Source organism: Mobula hypostoma, chromosome 12 (genome assembly GCF_963921235.1).
Source record: "Mobula hypostoma chromosome 12, sMobHyp1.1, whole genome shotgun sequence".
Lineage (NCBI taxonomy): Eukaryota > Metazoa > Chordata > Chondrichthyes > Myliobatiformes > Myliobatidae > Mobula > Mobula hypostoma.
Window position 1 is genome coordinate 81,278,180 of NC_086108.1, and position 23,538 is coordinate 81,301,717.

At 38.1% G+C, this 23,538-nt stretch overlaps 1 long non-coding RNA gene across 1 annotated transcript in view; it reads right to left on the bottom strand.

Annotated features, from left to right (window-relative positions):
• LOC134354950 (uncharacterized) overlaps positions 1-23,312 on the bottom strand; it is a 42,720-nt gene extending 19,408 nt beyond the window's left edge. Inside the window, exon 1 of the long non-coding RNA XR_010019936.1 lies at positions 23,222-23,312. This is a non-coding gene — a long non-coding RNA (uncharacterized LOC134354950). The remainder of the gene's footprint in view (positions 1-23,221) is intronic.
• Positions 23,313-23,538: the final 226 nt, after the last annotated feature.

The window sequence follows — 23,538 nt, forward strand, 5'->3', positions numbered from 1 at the left end:
CTGGAGAATCTTTGATCAAAGTATGAGCCAGTGTGATTCAGCTCCATAAAAGTTAAATACCAGGGGTGATTGATAAGTTCGTGGCCTAAGGTAGAGGAGCCAATTTTAGAAAACCTAGCACATTTATTTTTCAACATAGTCCCCTCCTCCATTTACACAGTCCAGTGGTCGTGGAGCATATGGATCTTGGACCTGCAGAAAGTGTCCACAGCAGGGTGATCGATAAGTTCGTGGCCTAAGGTAGAAGGAGATGAGTTATACGCTTTGAGTGATTATGCAGAAAGTTTGAAGTTAATAACTCATCTCCTTCTACCTTAGGCCACAAACTTCTCAATCACCTCTGATGAGTTATTAACTGATGAGTTATTAACTTCAAACTTTCTGCATAATCACTCAAACTGCATGTGCATGTAACGAGGCCTGTATAACTCATCTCCTTCTATCTTAGGCCATGAACTTTTCAATTACCCCTGCTGTGGACACTTTCTGGAGGTCCAAGATCCGTATGCTCCACGACCGCTGGATTAAGTGTGTAAATGCAGAAGGGGACTATGTTGAAAAATAAATGTGCTAGGTTTTCTGAAGTTGACTCCTTCTACCTCAGGCCACGAATCAATCACCCTTCCTACTTAAGCAACACACACAAAAAGTGCTGGTGAACGCAGCAGGCCAGGCAGCATCTATAGGAAGAGGTACAGTCGACATTTCAAGCCGAGACCCTTCATGAGTTAGTTCTGACGAAGGGTCTCGGGCCGAAACGTCGACTGTCCCTCTTCCTATAGATGCTGCCTGGCCTGCTGCGTTCACCAGCATTTTTTTGTGTGTGTTGCTTGAATTTCCAGCATCTGCAGATTTCCTCATGTCTGCGTTTTTAAACCCCTCCTATTTAGATTGAAGCCACTGAATATGGACAGGTACCTAAACATACTCCATATTGTAAAAATAACACATAAGAAATTGGCTATGATTTTAAGGTAATGAAATATTATTTTTACTGAAATGAAACAGAAATGCTGGGAATACTTAGCAGGCAACATTTGCAAAGGAGGAGATACAAATAAGGTTATAGATCAATGACTTTTCACTAAAGCACATGCTTCCTGACCTGTGAATATTTCCAGCATTTTCTGTGTTTATTTCAGATTTCTCACGTCAGCGGTATTTCATCATTCATTTTCAAGCCTTTAAAAACTGAGCTCATTGTTTACGGTGAGCTCCATTCTGTGCACGACCAACATTGTACTGGGGACTTGCTGGAGGACACTGAATTATATGTTTTATTTACAGACGACTATTTTGGGAAGGAGCATTGACCCGCTTGTTGGCTAATCACTTTGGGCAGACCTCATGGACGGGAATGACAAGGCGTTGGTTTCTGAGCTTCCAGACCAGTGCTACCCAATTCACATTGTAAATTGGGGTTGCAGACAGTTGAAAATTTAAGCATTATAATTAGACGGTCTTCATATTGGACTTTTTAAATAATATCATTACTGTTTTGATAAACAGCCAGTTGAACGCTTTCTCCTCAACCATTCATTTAGACGTTCCCTCAAACAAAGTTAAAATAGAAACACATGATAACTGAAACCAATTTTCTTCTTCCTCTAAGCACAGAGTACAATGTGTCTCTTACTGCTAATCTAATTGGGGATAAGTTGAAGTTATCATTCACAACATTTTTTTTAATGATCTCAGCTACCTTAATAGATATATTTATGTTGTTATTGAATTTAATTTGGACTGTTCATGGCTTGAAATTATACAAGCTTCCTGGTTTCCTTTGAATGGATGAAAGTGCAATTTAAAGGATTATCAATATTACCAATGTAAAGTCTCCATTTATCTTGAAGGGCACGTGGCAAAGCATTGGTTACAGTTCAGTATTTCTCTTCATTAAGCAAGGACTGAATTAGGGAGTTATATCTTTTGCTTACACAACTCCAGGTCTAAGTCATACATTATAGTCAGCATTCATACGCCATTTACTAACTAATTTTTCTGATTATTCAGAAAGTCAGAATTAAAGCCCCAGACAATTCTGTGTTTTAGTTGTACTGACTTTTCACTTATCCAGCAGGATGCTTCAGTGGGTCTCACTTTAGTGGTTGGTAAGTTGATGGAGAAGATCCTGAGAGGCAGGATTTATGAACACTTGGAGAGGTATAATATGATTAGGAATAGTAAGCAGGGCTTTGTCAAGGGCAGGTCGTGCCTTCCGAGCCTGATTGAGTTTTTTGAGGATGCGAATATACACATTAATGAAGGAAGAGCAGTAGATGTAGTGTATATGGATTTCAGCAAGGTACTTGATAAGGTACCCCATACAAGGCTTACTGAGTAAGTAAGGAGGCATGGGATCCAAGGGGACATTGCTTTGTGGATCTAGAGCTGGCTTGCTCACAGAAGGCAAAGAGTGGTTGTAGATGGGTCATATTCTACATTAAGGTCGGTGACCAGTGGTGTGCCTCAGGGATCTGTTCTGGGACCCCCTTCTCTTCGTGATTTTTATGAATGACCTGGATGAGGAAGTGGAGGGGTGGGTTAGTAAGTTTGCTGATGACACAAAGGTTGGAGGTGTTGTGGATAGCGTGGAGGGCTGTCAGAGGTTACAGCGGGACATTGATAGGATGCAAAACTGGGCTGAGAAGTGGCAGATGGAGTTCAACCCAGATAAGTGTGAGGTGGTTCATTTTGGTAGGTCAAATATGATGGCAGAATATAATACTAATGGTAAGACTCTTGGCAGTGTGGAGGATCAGAGGGATCTTGGGGTCTGAGTCCATAGGACGCTCGAAGCAGCTGCGCAGGTTGACTCTGTGGTTAAGAAGGCATTCAGTGTATTGGCTTTCATTAATCGTGGAATTGAATTTAGGAGCCAAGAGGTAACGTTGCAGCTATATAGGACTCTGGTCAGACCCCACTTGGAGTACTGTGCTCAGTTCTGGTTGCCTCACTACAGGAAGGATGTGGAAGCTATAGAAAGGGTGCAGAGGAGATTTACAAGGATGTTGCCTGGATTGGGGAGCATGCCTTATGGAGACAGGTTGAGTGAACTTGGCCTTTTCTCCTTGGAGTGACAGAGGATGAGAGGTGACCGGATAGAGGTGTATAAGATGATGAGAGGCAGCATTGATCATGTGGATAGTCAGAGGCTTTTTCCCAGGGCTGAAATGGTTGCCGCAAGAAGACACAGGTTTCAGGTGCTAGGGAGTAAGTACAGAGAAGATGTCAGGGTTAAGTTTTTTACTCAGAGAGTGGTGAGTGTGTGGAATGGGCTGCCGGCAACAGTGGTGGAGGCGGATACAATAGGGTCTTTTAAGAGACTTTTGGATAGGTACATAGAGCTTAGAAAAATAGAGGGCTATGGGTAAGCCTAGTAATTTCTAAAGGTAGGGACATGTTCGGTACAACTTTGTGGGCCAAAGGGCCTGTATTGTGCTGTAGGTTTTCTATGTTTCTATGATACAGATTTCTAAATGAAAAAATTTCAAACCCATATGGAAAACATCCTGTTAATTCACCAAGATCAATGAAATGAATCCTATTGTGGTAATTCCACAACATATAGACTCACATTCGAGGACTCTACAACTCATGTTCTCAGTATTGTTTATTATTTCTTTGTGTGTTTGTTTATTTATTTATTGCATTTGCATGGTTCTCCCTCTTTTGCACGTTCACTGTTTGTTAGTCTTTGTTCATGTGTAGTTTTTCATTGATTCTGTTGTATTTCTTTGTTCCAATGTGAATGCTTACAATAAAATGAATCTCATGGTGGCATATACATACTTTGATAACAAATTTACTTTGAACTTTCAGTCGGTAGTATTAATCTCTACGATCAGTTAATTGAGTCCACAGACTGTAATTAGAATTAATTCCATCAATTTATCCAGTGTGCGCAGTTTGAATTTTTATATCATTTGCCAGGCAGTTTTCATGGTTAAGGGCTTTGAGGAACTGAATTTGGAAAGGGTAAAGTGATCAATGATCTGGTGAATGAAGGTTATTGGAAGGGGCATTTAAAACAGCAGAAATGCAGAATAGTAGTAGAGTTGCAGACGATAATTCTGCAATGAATAAATACTCCGCCTGTATTTATGAGCCACATCGATAGAGAGTGAAGTATGGGCATCCTCCATGAAGAAGTCTGAGCAGGACTTTAGAATGGAAGTTGCACAAGAGGGGACTTGTAAATGATAGCAAAATGCTGAAGGCAACAAGGTGAATTTTAATTCAGAAAATTAGGTAGGTTGGATGATGCCAGTGGTTATAGTTCAAAAATCTATGAAAAGAATCAAACTCACCACAAACTTGTGATGGGAAGAGGATTAAGATTCATAATGAATAATCTGCTTATGATAATTGGTTTGGACATTTAAATATTATATTATGCTTATCTTTATTTTATCGTTGAATGTATATTCAATGAATTAAACTAAAGTTTTCCAGGCTTGGCTCCTGCTTGAGAAGCTGAGTTCATAGCAGCCATTTGAACAAAGAACAACCCAAAAAGCTACTTAGGATTTAGTAGATCCATATGACCTGTCCTCTCTTCCACTGGTCATTGACAGACCCTTTGTTCCAAACATGATCAAAAACAGGAACCTGCACTGGGGTCACTTCTCAAACACTGGGATTTTCCTGCCTGTTACTAGACTCCACACATGGTTATGAGCAGGCACCCATGACTATAACAGATCTTACCCCTGCATTTGAAAACCCCTCCTTGCAATAAGATTTTTTGTGTTTTTCCTCACCTATTAATTAGAACCCATTCCTTGTAGTCCTCAAACTGGTCATGGATTCGTGATGGCCAATTATAAAAAAAAACTAAGTCCTCTATTTGAGATTTCCTGAACTCATAACAGGTTTCACAACCAAAACTTACCTCCAAAGTATACTCCAGCCAAGTGGATACATGGGGTTAAGATTAGCAATATCAAGGACACTAAATAACATTAGATACCACTGGATAGAATGTGGACAGTGAAACTTTGAATGAGCTATAATTTAGGTTTCTTTTGTAAAGTTAACAAGAAAGATACTGGGGGTGTTGACAGTTTTAGTTAGGAGGAAGTTGCATATTAATGAATGAGACTATTGGGCTTGAACAAAAAATTCTAAATACATTTCCAATCTGAAAGTATGCTTTGAGATTTTTATTTTAAAAGTTATTTTATTTCATAAGGACAAGGCATAATGCTAAACTATTAGTTTACTTTCAGTGTTGAAGAGGCTGCCATGATGTAATGTCGCAATGCTATGACTTCGATAGCAAGCAATGTAGTAATAGAAATTATGCCAAGAATGTCACAAATGCTTTAAGATGGGAAGAGGTTTCATCCCCCAACAGCTATTAAGCTCATCACATTTTCCTTGTTGTTTATATTCATAATGTATATATTGTATTGATTTATTTTGATCTTTTAAACTTTTTTTTATCCATAAGGGTGATTTCCATAGTAACTGTGTTACTATGGAAACTATTAGATCTTTACTTGACAAAATAGCAATCATTGTCACAATCATTGATTTCTTAAGGTGGCTGTAATTTCATATCAGCAAAACAAAGAACATTGTTGTATGTACAAGCTACTAAATGCTCCTTTAAGGTTGAAGAGTTTGCTAAAACTATAAGAGAACATGTCATCTGATTACCTCTTGTAATAGCATTATTACCATGCTTTGGTTCTCATTTAAGATCTGATGGCCAAGTTATGTTTGCTTAATGCTCTGTCTAAGTGAGATAAGGTGATGGTCAGCTACACTGGTATAGAAGGACCCACAAGAACACATTAAAATTTGCTTTCAGTATCCAAAATAACCATCAACAAAGTGAAGTGAGGAACCAAAGAAACCTAAAACATATTTTCCAAACTCAGCAGCCATAGTATTACCAATACTCTCAGATGATCGAAATAATCAAATGTAGATTTTACACTATCACCTGAACTTTTGAAGGATCGGTGCTGTTGGCTTCACCTAAGCAGATTACAAAACAACAAGATAAAATGATCTTGTCAGATTGTTTATAAATAGGACAGATATGCTTCCATTATCACAACTCAACTGTTGGTTGGATTGTGATCCAACCAAGGCCGTAATAAGGTTGCTCCATTAGCAATCCAGCACGGTGGTTTCAAAATTTATAGTCAAGTTGAGAATTTTTCTTCAGTTTTTCAAAATATCCAAAAAAAAACACATTATTGGTGTAATGAGCCAAATTTTATGCAAGGTTCCTCCTGCTTTTACTCAATCTAGACTACTTATACTTATATCATTATAGTTGACAGTTGTGCGTTTTGAGATGGGCTAGTCAACAAAACTGTGACAAACAAAGTGATCTAGCAAGGACAGTTAATGCTATGCCTGCCAGCAAGAGGATAGAATCAGGCATCAGCTGAGACAGGTAAATGGGTCAAATCAGGAAGACGCCCAGTAATAAATTAGCCTGTAAGGTAGATCAACGAGTTTAGGAAAGGGGATACAAGAGAGAATTGGATTTCATGCAAATAATGACTGATGATAGCTCCTTTCTTTGTTGTACGTCATGTCCAGAATGCCATATACCATTCTTCGCTGAATGTTCCCTGGCACTCAATGCAACCCATTCTGGACATCCCAGAGCTCTTTATACCCAATGAATGCTCTTAGCATGTACTGCAGGGAACACAGTAGCTGGTTTGTGCACAGTAACTAATTTGTGCATGGTAAGCTCCCATAAACAGCATTACATACATGACCGAATAATCTTGTTTTTTGGAGTCAGAGACCAATACAGCATAGAAACAGGCCCTTTAGCCCAACTTGTTCATGAATCTGAATCAGAATCAGCTATAATATCACAGGCACACGTCCTGAAATTTGTTGTTTTGTGGCAGCAGTACATTGCAATATGTAACAAAAAATCTATAACTTACAATAGGTATATATAAAAAATTAAATTAAAAAAGAGGAAAAAAAGTAGTGATGTAGTGCTCATTTCCATTCAGGGATCTGATGGCAGAGGGGATGCTGCTGTTCCTGAAACAGTGACTGTGTGTTTTCAGGCTCCTATACCTCCTTGACGGTAGCAATGAGAACGGGGCATATCCTAGGTGATGGGGTCCTTGGTGATGGATGCCACCTTTCTGAGGCATCGCCTTTTTGCCAGCCATGGTGCCCTCCATGCAAATCCTATTTGCCTGCATTTAGGTAATTTCTAAGCCCCTACAACCCGAATACTTACCCAAATCCAAACCCTTATAATGTTGTTCAGGAGATAAACATTACTTTGTACAAAGGTACACCAGCTTGCATTATTCCTCAAAAAGTCTCAGAGAATAAAAAAATAAACGGGCAGACTATTATTTAAATGGGGAAAGAATTCAAAGTTCTGAGATGCAACGGGACTTGGGAGTCCTCATACAGGATACCCTTAAAGTTAACCTCCAGGTTGAGTCAGTAGTGAAGGAGGCGAATGCAATGTTGGCATTCATTTCTAGAGGAATAGAGTATAGGAGCAGGGATGCGATGTTGAGGCTCTATAAGGCGCTGGTGAGACCTCACTTGGAGTACTGTGGGCAGTTTTGGTCTCCTTATTTAAGAAAGGATGTGCTGACGTTGGAGAGGGTACAGAGAAGATTCACTAGAATGATTCCGGGAATGAGGAGGTTAACATATGAGGAACTTTTGTCCGCTCTTGGACTGTAGTCCTTGGAGTTTAGAAGAATGAGGGGAGACCTCATAGAAACATTTCGAATGTTAAAAGGCATGGACAGAGTGGATGTGGCAAAGTTGTTTCCCATGATGGGGGAGTCTAGTACGAGAGGGCATAACTTAAGGATTGAAGAGCGCCCATTCAGAACAGAAATGCGAAGAAATTTTTTTAGTCAGAGGGTGGTGAATCTATGGAATTTGTTGCCATGGGCAGCAGTGGAGGTCAAGTCATTGGGTGTATTTAAGGCAGAGATTAATAGGTATCTGAGTAGCCAGGGCATCAAAGGTTATGGTGAGAAGGCGGGGGAGTGGGACTAAATAGCAGAATGGATCAGCTCATGATAAAATGGCGGAGCAGACTCAATGGGCCGAATGGCCTACTTCTGCTTCTTTGTCTTATGGTCTTATGGTCTAATACTTCATCTGGGAGGCAGATATAGTATTAATTTGATGTTTGAATTGAAATATTGCATCCATAAAGGTGATGAGTGTCAATCTAGATTTTAGTATTCTTGTCTCTGCAGCACGATTGGAACATGGAACATTCTGACTTAGAAGCAAAATTGCTACCAAATGAACCTTCTCATTGTGTTATGATAAGTGCTCTAAATGAGAGCCATTGATCAGATTAGCAGCCCAAAAAGTATATATGAATCAATTAAGTGTATCTCCATGGGCCAGTAAAGGATGAAAGGATTATTAACAGTGCTTGTCCAGAAAAGTTCATGTTTAAATAAGTTCCTGTAACTACTTTTTTAAGGCGCATGATGTGTAAATGAATAAAATGAATTGATTTTTCCCATGAAGAGTTTAAGATTCAAAGTGGAAATCAATAGGGAGACACACAGACTCTGTTTAGAATTAACACACTTTCTGATCAGTTACCACATTAATGTAATCCAGCTTTTCCACAATGTTCCTGCTACTTTTAAAAGCTTATGACCCTTTTGCTGGGCCCTCTTCATTTGTACTTTCAACCATTAATGTGTTGTGATTAATCGCTCAATGAATATATTAAGTTCAAAGCATTGTCTCATGAAAATTTTTAAGGACAGAGTTACTCTAAACTGAATTCTTCAACAAGAAGGGGTTCAAATATTAGGAAATTTCTTTTATAAGAAGCCTGCAGGTGACATTCATTCTTTATCAGCCATCTAATCATATGGTAACTTTAACTCAAATCTCCTTTAAAAGCACCTTTGAATCCAGCATAAACCAGCTCCTCATCAAAAATTAATGAAAAATTAAGCTTAAAACTGGCAATATGAAGAACTGAATAAGAAATGGCAGCTGCCTCTGGGAGCAGCAAAGGAAAGCAAAGATAGTGGTAAAAAAGTAAGATCTACAAAACTTGGGAGGCGCACATTTGGATATTAATATATGATTTTTTTAATGTTTTTGACTGTAAATCCACTTTCCATTCTTCTAACAGAAATACTAATCCATTTATTTTGTAAGTGTCGGTTGTACTTCTGCTATTGCGTAGAGAGCATTTTCAAGCAAATAAGTTACAATTTAAAATTATATATATAGCTGGATTTCCTAATTTCAAGGTCTAAGGACTTTAGTATTAATCAGTGAAACTTTATCTCACTTTAAACAATGTTAACCTTATTCACAGATTTACTCTTGTAACTCATATATTCTGATTTTTAAAAATATTAACTGCTGCCTCAGTGCCTTCTTTGGTTAAATTTCTCATTTTGGAACTAAATTAAAGAGAGAAAATATTCTTCTTTGAAATTGAAAAATTCAGCTTTTACAACATGTTTTCATCTCTGGATACCAGAATACTTGTTAATGATTGTTTTTATGAGGCTCCTTTTTCATTTACCCGTTCAATGATTGTCATTGTCTGCATACATTGGAAGCAAAATTTGACGTCAGTAAAACATGAAACAAGAAGAAATTAGGTTGTCCACCAACTCTGAACACCAAGTCAATATGAATATTATCAATGAAGTACATAGCAGGCAGCTGAACACCTTTCCTTATTTTCAAGCCTCCCATTATTATTGCTACTGTCCCCTATAAGTTTCAGAGGTGCCATAAAGCAGGAAGGAGGAGATATAAATTGATGAATATTCTATGAACACTACTATAAGTCTTTAAACTAACAATATCTACTTGTACAGTACAACTTCCAGGGAAAGTAACCAAAAGCATATAACCTTTTTGCACAAGTTCTATCAAGCTCCAGCAAAATGGAGGTGTGCTGTGGTCAGATCCTGGTACATCTGAGGTCAGATATATAATATACCGTCTGAGTTCAGATGAAAGCTATGAATAATGAGATGGCCATCTGGCCATACCTTTAGATTACAGAGGGTAATTTTAGACCATAAGACATTGGACCAGAATTAGGCCATTCGACTCATCAAGTCTGCTCCACCATTCCATTATGGCTGATTTATTTTCCCTCTCAACCCTATTCTCCAGCCTTCTCTCTGTAACATTTGACACCCTTACTAATCAAGAATATATCAACCTCTGCTTTAAATATATCTAATGACGGCCTTCACAGCCGTCTGTGGCAATGAATTCCACTGAGTCCCCACCCTCCGGCTAAAGATATTCCTCCTTATCTCTGTTCTAAAGGAATGTCCTCTGATCCTGGACTCCCCCCTATAGGAAACATTCTCTCCATGTCTGCTCTACATAAGTCTTTCAATATTCAATAGGTTTCAGTGAGATTCCCCTCAATTTTCTAAACTCCAGCAAGTTCAGGCCCAGACCCATCAAAAATGCTCCTTCAACATTAACCCTTTCATCCCCAGAATCATTTTCATGAACCTCCTCTGGACCCTCTCTAATGCTAGCACATCCTTTTTTAGATAAAGGGCCCGAAACTGCTTACAATGCTCCAAGTGCAGTCTGACCAGTACCTTATAAAGCCTCAGCATGACATCCTTGCTTTTATATGCTCATCCTCTCAAAATGAATGTTAATATTGTATTTGCCTTCTTTACGACTGACTCAATTTGCAAGTTAAGCTTTAAGGAATCCTACTCTTTATCTACAGAGAAAAGGGAAAAAATTCTTCAATTAGTCAATACTTCTTCAATGTGTGCCAGACACGCCCTGATATAACTTAAGGTGGTTCACGGGGCTCACATATCCAAGGATAAGTTAGCTCGTTTTTATTTCCACATAAATCCTGTTTGTGATAGATGTAATTTTGAGGTAGCTTCCTTGACACATATGTTCTGGTCTTGTTCTCTTCTAGAAAAATATTGGAAAGGTATTTTTGATATTATTTCAGTAGTTCTGCATATTGATTTACAACCTCATCCTATTACTGCAATTTTTGGATTACCAGTAATAGACTCTAGTCATTTATCCTTGTCAGCTTGCCGTTTGATTGCACTTGTTACATTAATAGCCAGAAGATCCATTTTATTTAAATGGAAAGACTCTAATCCCCCCACTACATTTCAATGGTTTTCCCAACCGATAGCATGCCTAAACTTGGAAAAAATTAGGAGTGGTACTATGGATCCTTCGGTTAAATTTGAAGAAACTTGGAGGCCATTTATTCAATATTTTCGTATAATGTAAGTTGACCCTTTCTGAATCCTTTGTAGTAATTTTTTTTGTTCATGTATAGAGGAGCGGAGTTAATGACAAATAATAATTTTAGCCAAGGTAATATGACAGCCCAAGCTTTGTTTGTTTTTTTTTTAGTTTAGTTTTTCTTTAGTTTAGAGGGTTTTCTTTTTTTCTCTTTATAAAGTATCTTTTTCATGGTCAGTTACTTGAGATTGGGAGGCTAAACTATATTTGTTACTTGGAATCTGTGCTTGTACATGTTAACTGTTATTATTGTAATCCCGATCTCTACGTATCATTACTACTATTGTTATGTTTAATTTGAAACTTAATAAAAAGATTGAAAGAGAAAGAAAGGAATCCTGCATAAGGACTCTCAAGTCCCTTTACACCTCTAATTTCCGAATTTTCTCCCCATTTAGAAAACAGTCTATGCCTTTCTTCCTTCTATGAAAGTGTATAACTAAACACTTCCCTACACTATATTCCATCTGCCACTTCTTTATCCTTTCTCCTAATCTAAGTCCTTCTACAAACTCTGCTTCCTCAACATTACCTACCCTCTACCTATCTTTGTATCGTCTGCATACTTGGCCACCAAGCCATCAATTTCATCATCCAAATCATTGCTGGAAGTAAAGTCTGGAGAAAGGATCAATAAATCTTTGGGGGATTCTTATATTGCTTCCCAGACAGGATAGTATTGATTGCACTCAAAAAACCCCTTCCCACTTGTTCATGCTCAGACCTCTGATCAGTTCCTCCATCACTTCCTTGGGGAACACCTCCTTGTGGCAGCTTTCATATTAACATATACAGATGACTATATTTGTATTCCCTCATGATGCAAAAGGCCATTCTATCTATTGAGTCTCTCAGACCAATCCTATTTCTCCATGAACTCCCCTGCAACCTATTCTCTCATATCCTCTGACTTGAGATCCTAGTGCTATTTTCAGGGACCAATGTGTTGACCATTGTTTGCTCATTGGCGATATTAGACAGGACTAACCTGTGATCTTCAGCTGTACATTTATGGCCTTCATTAGTACAGAAGTACATGGAAGAAGCTGAATCTCTTTTCTGGTTGCACAAGCACCAGGCTCTATAGTTGAACCTTGCCTCCCTGTGTCGAGTCTCCAACATTCAGCTCAGCAGAAGGGAGGAGCCACTAGATTTCTAGTCTTCTTCTCATTGATGAGCTGCCAGCAGAAAGTCAATCTGAGCAATTGGGAAGTTCTGTGCAAGTGAGAAGCCCACTGCATGTCTTCGACAAAAATCATCTCTTTTGACTCTTCAGCAGTCCAAGGAAATAATATGTATGTGCCTATTGTTTATGGTTTAGTATAGCATTCAGAAAGTAACCCTCAGAGCAGCAACTTTAGTCTTGGCAATTGTATTCTGGAGAGCACAGGCTTACAATGGTAAAAGGCACATTGGTGTCGAATATGTTCTTCAAAGTCTGAACTGGTTTGCAGTTTAAAACATTGAGGATAAGCACAGATTGAACTATCCAAGGCTATGATAAGGGGAGCCATGTGATTTTCCAGTAAAGTAGATGTTGGAAATCAGAAAAAGAAGCAGAAGATACCAGGAATACAGTCCAGAGCAACCAGCATCTGTTGAAAAAGAAATAGCTGAGGTTTATGTAAATGACCTTTCATTAGAACCTTTATGAAGTCATTGACCTGAAATGTTGATTCTACTTCTCTCTCCACAAATCTTGCCTAATCTACTGTATTTTTAATTATGTGTGATATTCTTGATGTACGAGATGAGGTGAGCCAATTGACTGACTTCAGCTGTGCTTATATTTGGCCTTCTGCAAGTAGATGTAACCTTGGTACAAATTTATCTTGGATTAAGTTAATGGAAAATAGGGCAGGGAGTTAAATATACTACCAAATTACTAATATGCATTTTCCAAAATCCTATGACCCTTTATTTCTGATGGATTTGCATAGCTCTTATGACCTTGAATTGTGATGCTAATTCCTTTATTGTTCACTGTTTTGTGGAATATTAATTGTTCAGAGTAGATATTTGAGAAAGAAGGATTGATATAGTTGAAATAATGTAATTAAAGGGGAAACCAAAACAAGTGGTTATAAACATTAAAAAGTCACTAACTACCAATAAGCACAATAAGGAATTCAATAGTAACATTTTTCTTCTTAAGCAATTGATTCTGCTCCTTCTAAAATTATTTTGCTATGACATTTGTTATGAAATCTCTGAATATTTTCTTCCAAAAGTGCATAATCACTTCTAACAGATTTCACCCCATTCTGTGACCTGAATCCAAGGAAAAAGCTAAAGTCTTAAAACCAGATGTCTCACTAATTGTGCATGTCCCTACCCATTTCTTGCATTCCTCATTAATACCACTGCTTAGCATTTGATTCAACAAAAGCCCAGGCATCATTCCGATGATGTGCCTACTTATCTGTTCATTTTTGCTTTGCTTGAATTCTACCTCCATGCATCAATGCAAAATTGTCTTATTTACTTTTCAAATGAATAGAGCAATAGAAATTTATCCATTCTATGCCTGTACCAAGCATAATTCAATTACTTTTCTTGCTAAAACTATGAATTTTTATGCTTATTAGAAACAACATATAAATTTAAAATTAATTGACTTTAATTATATTGTTTTATTTTAATGAATTAATGTTTTCAAGAGCTAACAGTGGTGCAATAATGTCTGTTGGTAGGAACAAGATCCTAGTGTGTAAAGACATTCCCGCCTTAAATTAATTTCCTTATTTACATAATCAAATTAATTATATGGAAGGATGTCTCTTTAGTTTTGTGCTCTAAATGTTTGACACCTGCAATGTGCTCTATAGATTCTTTACATGTTTGAAATGATATACTCGTGCTGGAATCTAGTAGGCAGAGATGAGTTTTCAGCTGTTCAATAAATGGTGTTATCACCTACAAGTACATAGCATCTGTCATGAGCCAATTTGGAGTGGTTGATGCATTTTAAAAAGGGCATTTCTTCTGATATTCTCTAAGAATACTGTAACTATATATGCTTGTTGTGAATGGTCAAATTAATTTCACTGGCTCTTTCTTGAAAAGAGCAGTTTGAATATTTTTCAATTGTAAAACGTAAAGTAAGCCAATTATTTAGCGCCCTGCTAGTCAGAAGTTTCATGGGTGAGAATCCAGATCAGTTACTGAGACACAAATAAAGAAGACTCCATATATATCCTTGAAATATTTCAAATTATAGCATTTCTATATGTTGTTTTACAGACACATTTTTCACAGATTCCGCCCCCCCCCCCAGTGTGTTGTAACCAACATTTATCTGGTCCATACTCTTTGTGTAGATGGTCAACACCATAATTAAAGCAAAGACTGTCAGTATCAGACAGGATAAAATAGCCATTTGGTTTCAAATTTCCTTTTCAAATGTATGAACTTTGTTACTGAAAGGCCATTCAGGTGTTGGTTTTTTTTCCACAAAGTGTATAGAAGTACAGAAATATAGAATACTGAAATGGGAGTAGGCTAATCAAGTTCAAGTTCAAGTTTAATCAATCCTTCGGACCTGCTCCAACTTTCAATATGATCATGGCTAATCACCTATTTCAGTACCATAGGCCTTCTCCCTAAATCTCTTGATCCCTTTACTGTTTATCTCTTCCTTGTATATATTTAATGTCTTGATCTCCCCTGCCTTCTAAGTGGAGACCTCCACAGATTTACTCAGCTCTAGTTGAAGAAATCTCTCCTGACTTTGGCTCTAAATGATCATAATATCAGTTTCTATATTCACCAGACATTTAGAGCAATCTCCCTGCCTCTAGTCATCTATTCCACCAGCTGTGAAGGGGATCCACCGCTAGCTACATTTTTCCCTCTCTACCCCTTTCCACCATCTACAGAGCCTATTCTCTCCACAACTCCCTGGTTTGCTCATCCTTCCCCAATCATCAGGGAGGAGGTACAGGAGCCTGAAGGTACACACTCAACAATTTGGGAACAGCTTCCTGCCCTCTGCCATCCAATTTCTGAATGGACATTGAACCCATGAACACTACATCACTACTGTATCCCCTCCCCATCTGTTTCCATCTGCCTTTCATCTCTTTCTTAATTTTACCATCCTTATGTACTTGTAGTCTTTGTGTTCCCACTTATCACCCTCCAGCAGCTGTCTCCAGCTTTCCTCTCCTCTGCCCTCATTTAGGCCATAAGACCATAGGACACAGGAGTAGAATTAGACCATATGGTCCATTGAGCCTTCTCTGCCATTCCAATATGGCTGACTTATTATTCCCTCTCAACCTCATTCTCCTCTTAACCTTTGTCGCCCTGACTAAGCAAGAAGCTTTAAATTTCTGCTTTAAATATACCCAATGATTTGGCCAGCAAAGACATCTGTGGCAATGAATTCCACAGATTCATTTCCCTCTGGCAAAAGAAATTACTCTTCATCTCTGTTAGGCCCTCTGGTCCCCTTCTACAGGAAACATTTCCACATCTACTCTATCTAGGTACTTTAATATTTGATAGGTTTTAAGATTTGACAGGCCCTCCACTTATCTTTATATCACCTACAAACTTGGCCACAAAGCCATTAATTCTGTCATCCAAATCATTGAGATATATTGTGAAAAGAAGCGGTCCCAACATCAACTCCTGTGGAACAGCACTCGTCAAACCATAAAAGTCCCCCTTTATTCCCTCCCGCCAGTTAGCCAATCTTCTATCCATGCCAGAATCTTTCCTGTAATACCATGGACTCTTATCTTGCAGAGCAGCCTCATGTGCTGTACCTTGTCAAAGATCTTCTGAAAGTCCAAGTAAACAACATCTACTGATTCTCCTTTGTGTATCCTGCTTGTTATTTCCTCAAAGACTTCCAACAGATTTGCCAGGCACTGTTTCCCCTTGAGGAAACCATCATGACTACCCTATTTCATCATGTGCCCTCAAGTACCCTAAAACTTTATCCTTAAATAATGGACTCCAACAGCTTCCCAACCACTGAAGTCAGGCTAACCAACCTACAATTTCTTTTCTTCTGCCTCCCTCCCTTCTTAAACAGTGGAGCAACATTTGGAATTTTCCAATCTTCTGGAACCATTCCAGAATCTAAAGATTCTTGAAAGATCAATGCCTCCACAATTTGTTCAGCCACCTTTCAGAACGCTGGGGTGTAGTCCATCTGATCCAAGTGACTTATGTGATCTTTCAGCTTCCCAAGTACCTTTTCCTTATGGATAGCAACTGCACTCACTTATGCCCACTGACACATTCAAATTACTGGCATACTGCTAGCGTCTTCCACAGTGAAGATTGATGAAAAATACTTAATAAATTTATCCGTCATTTCTTTGTCCCCTATTATTACGTCTCCATGTCATTTTCCAGCAGACTGATATCCACCCTCACCTTTCTTTTACTCTTTATGTATTGTAACTGAAAAAACTTTTGGTATCTTCTTTTATAATATTGACTTGCTTGCCTTCATATTTTATCTTTTCTCTCCTTATGCCTTCTGTTGGTTTTTAAAAGTATCTCAACCCTTTAACTTCTGATACATTTAACTATATTATATGCCCTCTCTTTAGCTTTTGTGCTGTCTTTGACTTCTGTTGTCAGCTACAGTTGCTTCATCCTCCCTTTAGAATGCTTCCCCATCTTTGGGATGTATCTGCACCTTCCGAATTTGACTCCATCTGTCTCTTTTTACCTTGGTCTACATCTACCTATTACCCACCTGACTCTGTCTCTCAACACTATCCCTCACCCTCTGCTACCTAATTCATTCTGCCCATCATCTCTAACCCCTCTCCTCCTTATACCATACTCTTCCCTCTCCACTCTCAGTCCTGACGCAGGGCCTTGTCCTGAAATGTAAGCAGTTCCAGTCCCCTCTCCGATGCTGCTCAACCTGCTGAGTTCCTTCAGGAGTCTGGTTTTTGCTCTCAATTCCAGCATCTGACATGTTTTATGTCTCTTGGTCATCTCGTGTCTTTAGTCCTGCCTCTGACAAGTTCCCTACCGATGTCATCATAATACATTTTTTTTTCTTATTGTGCAGTCTCTGGATACATTGTCCAATTCACAAATTCTCCACAAAGCACCAGCATGCAGGGAAATTGCAAAAATGGGTTTGAAGGTGAAAACTTTTCAGCTTAAATGCAACTATGAAGAAAACTGATGAAATAGCAATCTGCATTTAGAATGTCACTGAAAAGTATTGGAATCAACAGTGACAGAACAATTATGATAATGTGAAAAGAACTTGCAAACATGATAATTACTCACATTGCAATAGTGGAGAATCAATAAAAAGACAACCGTGAATAATTCTTTGAAGATGCTTTAACTTTCAAAGTAAGTATATCACTAATATCTCTGTTTAAAGGTGGGCAGCACTTGTATCTGGGAGTTTGCATAGCTGGCTTGAAACTTGGATACTTTGTATCAAATTGCATCTATTTAGCCTGGTATCCATTACAATATTCATTTTAAAAAAGGCATTTGTTGAATATAATACAGGAGTAATCACATAAAAAAGATTTTACAACTGTCAGATTCTCAAGTACTGCAAATGGAACTCATAAACAATATAAAGTTCTGCAATTTTAATTTTAAAACTTATTTTATTGACACTTTTATTGATGATTGTCTGCAGTTCAGTTTAAATCACATGGAGTTTCTTCAGGAAGAGTGTCAACCCCTTATAGCTCTCTTATATTGCATTATATGATTGATCAGTCAATTATAACAATTTTATATAATTACAGTTTCAGAGTTCTGTTTACTGTAGCAATGGATTCATTGTACAAGTGCTGAATTATCAACTTTCCTAAATGTGGCTGCATTTTTTGCTTATATGAACAGTGACGAAACAACATCTTACGATTATGTCGAAGCTAGGCAGTTGGAACTGTTAGCAATGTCGTTTGGGGAGATGGCACGTGAGAGATTGCCGAAAAGGGTTTCTGGTTAGAATTCAGGGGCGTGTAATGTGGAGTTTCTGGTCAGAGCACTGGAAACAGCCAAACAAATGACCATTCAAGTGAAGCACAGTTGCTAAAACCTAGTGGGCCTCCAACTCACATTCCTGCATGCGATTGTCACCCACTCCCACCAGCTTCCCGCCACCAGTTAAAAATTTGCATCTGCATTCCCAAAAATCATAAAGTTTGTTACATGCTTACATATGGGATTGTTGCAACATGATATCCTGAAACGAGCTATATATCAAATGAAAGATGTATTTCTTCACAAGTTAAACCAAAGATTTATTCTTATATCGCTGCAAGTATTAATCATAACTCATTAAAGGAATGACTATTTATGTTGCTCTTGAAAGGAATGTTGAAACAAAGTCTTTTCTGCTGCCAGCTCTCGGAGAATAAGCCTTGCTGTAAAAAGCTATAACACTAGAGTCGGTTGTAACATCACCTTGACCTTGAAGCCAGGTAAAGGCTTTCCCTTAATAAAACTATGGCTAAGTCTCAACTTTTCATCCATTCAACAACAAATAGTCAGGTTTTCTTATGTCTTTCTTTTTAACATAGATTGGATTTCAGTACCTTTATTAAAAGGTTGAAATATTTAATAGATTGAAGCTTTCCAGAGATGTATAATAAGTTGCCATTTCACTATCACTCACTTCACGCTAACACACAGTCAGAATTAAGTCCATGTGCGGGTAGAAGTGAGTACAGATCACATGTGAGGAAGAGAACAGATTACTTGCAGAATACACTAAATGGGCGCAGATTAAGTGGGTGCAGGAAGCGAGGAGTACAGACCACCACTAGATGTGTGATTTGCAGAGGATAGTACACATTAGCTGGGATATTTTAACAGCTTCCAGATTTGAACTACACATAGCACATATGGCAAAGAGATACAAAAATGTTCCACAAAAAATAATGTGTATAATGGGAGGTTTCACCCTCGTGATAACGTAGGGACATGTGCGTGCCAGATAATTTCTCAGATCAGATTTCCAAGGGCTCATATCAATAATCCAAGGCAGAACTGACGTGGAGTAAAATTCCACTTCCTGTCCCCATTTTGGAAGCAATTAGTCTTATACAATAAAATGAAAGGTATTGTGATGTGTGGGGATTCAGGACTGATTATTCTTGTGACTACAGCCTCCCTAATGATTGCATGGCCTCTGAAACCTTGGCTACATGGAAATTTTAATAGCATAAGCTCGCTGCGGATGGAACACGGACACTGAAAATGTCACAGTCCTGTAGCGCTTTATTTAAATTCTGCCTCCCCTAATTTCTCCTCTGCAGGAGCCATTTTACAGCCTCGTGGGATATGGGTGTCTGCTTCCTTTGCTGCAACAATTACAGTGGCATTTCTCTTTTTGCTGTGATCTTTTCGCTCAGTTAAGGTCAATTATATACATACAGAATCCACCAACCAGTGATCCGTACACGCTTATTCAAACTGAGTGTATGGTTAATTGGTTCAATCAACTTGTAAATAAATAAGAAATAACACAAGGTTGAAACATTGTGTCTCTTTCACAGCAGGCTTGTGTGAAGCGCGTTCCCTACCTTACACCCCTTCTATTCTTGTCACACACCCTTGGCAGTTTGAAGGTCAACAAAGAAGCCCATTCCTGTGTCCATGGGACAGCTACAGGGTGGAGCTTGCGGCTAATAAAGTTTTGCCATCTCGTGCGTGGACTAGGCTGAATTTGAAATGGACGTTATAGAGAATTGTGGTGCGAAAACCTCTTACTCTGTTGCTCGTGCCGTCGTACATTAGCACGCGAGTGCCATATTTCAACAGACCGTTGCTCGTTAGCCTCTTTACGCTGATCAACAGTGCAAGGATCCGGATAAAACCACTAAACAAGATGGAGCACATGCTCACAGCACTCATGCAAAGGAAATGGGGGAAAAATTATTCTGGGATTGCCTCCATCACATGCTGCAGAAACACTTCTTCACCAAAGGCAAACAATATGCGAAGGTTTTGCGGTGAAACAAAATACTATCAGCCAAGATGTACTCTGGTTTTCCCTGTTCTAGTGCAAAACATTTCACTTGAGAGATTGGCAAAATAAAAGGCTTTCCGGTTTCTGTGCAGATATATTTTTTTAAATACTCAATGGCCGTCTGACACTTAAGTGTGATTCATATGTTTACTTGGGAAGGGCAATGGGTTTATTAAGTTGATTATCGTGAAAAAGCAATGTAGCAGGGCAATTCTTTCGACGGGCAGTGGATTTGCAGGTTTGGCATCCTTTCGAGCGATAGTTTTTCACCCATAAAATGGGGAAGATAAAGTTCTCCAGAAAATAAAAGTATACTTGACTTTGCAAAGTGTATAAATAAAGTTTGCAGAAGCAGCAAGATGAGGCTTCTTTTAAAATCTCCATATCGAGGAATAAAATATTGCACAAAATCAGAATAAATTATTTACAACAAATGAAATTATGTCAATGAAGGACTGGGCTATCAACCCAAGTGGGTATTAGTAATGAGTTTTGAAGGGAGAATAGGATATATTGGCCCTTAGTCTGAAATAGGCCCACATAAAATTATCTTTTTAAATACAGTAATTAATGGGTACTGCATACTGTGTTTTTGTGGTCGCAATACTTGTTCCCATATTTTCCTCATAAGACAAGGAAACTCATACTTCATTCTAAATCTCCCTATATTTATAAAGCTGTGAGTGAATGCAATATCCTAGACAGATATTACATTTTCCACCCAAACAGACCTTTCCATAGTACCTTTCACTCTAATGATATTACTAAGCTTTGCCCGTGACTAACTATATATTTAGAATACCACAAGGATGTCATTTCATTTTTCAATAGGAGAATGAGTGAACAGCTTAATTAACATCCGGGTCTGTACCTTTCAGGAGGTCAGTAGAGCAAGCATAGCTCTTCTCTCACGTAAACCTGTCACTCCAAATATATACAAGTCTGCAAGAAGCAAAGTCTCGTGACAAGCATATTTTAAAAAATCCAGATAAGAGTTTCTTCTTGACTGTTCACAGTAGTAAAGTCCCTTTGCCCTGATACAGGCACATCAAATGATATTAAATTTATTCTATCAGGGGCTTCAAAGTGCAACTATATTCAGTGAAGTATAGATGTAAGTTTGAGATTTTATTTCGGAATTAGTCACAAATTAGTGTCAACTATTTTCCATCAACATTTAACAGTGATATGGTAAACGGAGCTAGTAAGTGGGAAGATCTGCAAAGATGGAAGAGGGTGATGGAGAAAGGAAAAATAAATTGGAGGTGAAATATATTATGGTAATTGACATGTGAATTTATATTTTTGAATCTTTACATCCTGAGCATGAATCATAAAAGAATGTGGTGGGTATGATGAAACTTTATTTAGATTTATGGAAAGTAGGCTAGAGGCTTTGGCAAACAGGAAGCTCTTTGAAAGGGATAATATAGAGTCTACATTTAGAACTCAGTACTGTTTTATTACTTTCCATATTTTTTCTTTAAGACTAATTGCCTCATGCTTAATAATACAAATACTACTTCCTGCATACTGTCTGTCCTCCTGTTTCTTTTGTTCATTCTCTCTCTCTCCTCCTCTTCCTCTCTTTCTCTTCATAAATTAGGAGCAGATAAAATGGATGTAATCAACTTACAGCGAAAACCTTGTTACTACAAACCATCCTTTATAACATCCTGTTTCCTTGGTCCTCGCTGAAACTCCATTATAACTGAGATGGCACCAAAGCTGCTCCTTCTCTGGGAGCCGACTGCCTCTTTTGCCAAATTCATAAATTTATAACAATGAGATGAGATTGTATATTATAGCAAAAGGATCAAAATCATAGCCGACAAAGAGCAAATTTGAGTAATTCAGTCAGAAATCTTATAAAAGTAAAGAGACGGAATTGGTTTCATTGTGCTCTGATTTCCAGCATCGATAATAATTTCTTCAGGAAAACAAAATTGGCGGGATTGTGAAGTTTTCCTATTATCTTTACTCCACCGTAGAATTATGTTAATTCAATACCCTATATACAAATGGCATTATCTCAAAAATAGCACAGAGGTCAAAAGAACTTTGTTGAATACCATCAACGGACACAGGTAAATATGATTTACAAGGGGTTAAACCAAGCAGAGGAATTTTGATCTATTTAACCAGAGCCAGAATAATGAACAGCGTCAGGTCTATATGGTAACCATGATGAGAATTTTATCCAGTTTCAATGAGTCTCACCAAAATTTAGCTTTCAATGCATAAAATCATCCAGACAAAAGACACTAGTTTATGTCATTGTACTCGATCATTTTTAAGAAGGGTAAAAGCTTACAATAAAATATGTTGACATTTGTTCAATAGTCAAAAACATGATTCAACGGGTAAAAGTCATAGACTAATAATTTGAGATACTGACTGTGTACTAAGCACATCTGTATAACTAGGACAGGGCATGGAAAGAGTTAAAAATAACACTAATGAGGAGAAAACCCTGTTTCAGGTAAAATATATACTCAGACAAATTTCCCTGAGAAAAACTCTGACGTTCGCTTCAGCCATATTTGAAGAGACAAAGGTGGTTTCTTTACATATATTAAGGCCACTATCGGACGTGTACACGTCTCATTTGTCTCAAATCTTCTGCTGCTTTCCGAACTCTGTCCTTTGACGTGCAAGAACGGACTATTCGATAAATACATTGTGATAAGGGATTTTTGATCAATTGATATGTCAGAATTGTTCTTTAATTTTGTAGCAGTGAGCACAGCTTTATTTGTACAGACACCCACGTCCTTTTAACATGAGTCAAAGGCAAAATTACAGCTAGCAGCAACCTTTTTAACCAACGTTCTTCAGAGATAACATGCTGATAGTAATAGTAATCCTGACCTTGCACTTACGTGTCTCAAAACAGGGTACATTAGACTAAAAGGATATACACGGTGGAAGAGTTTGTAAGAGTTTTAAACTGTTACTCACAATCAAGCTGGTCTTCCCCTCCAGACGACTCGGGTTCAACAGGAACATATTTCGACATCATTACTTCATAGCTACAACATCCCATCTGGTGGTCAACTGCTTTCAACTTCTGAAAGGAAAAAAAAATGACTTTGTTTTAAAAAGGGCAGCCTCCCAAAACTCCTCCCTCCTCCCTTTTAGGGCAGGGACATGGTTAGTGGCTAGAAAGAATAAACCTTCTCAGATCATTCATGGTTTTTTTTTAGAAAGAAAGTCAGAACTCCACCCTGACATGGATTAATCAGAGGAAAAGAAATGAGAGGGAAGGTGGAAGCAGA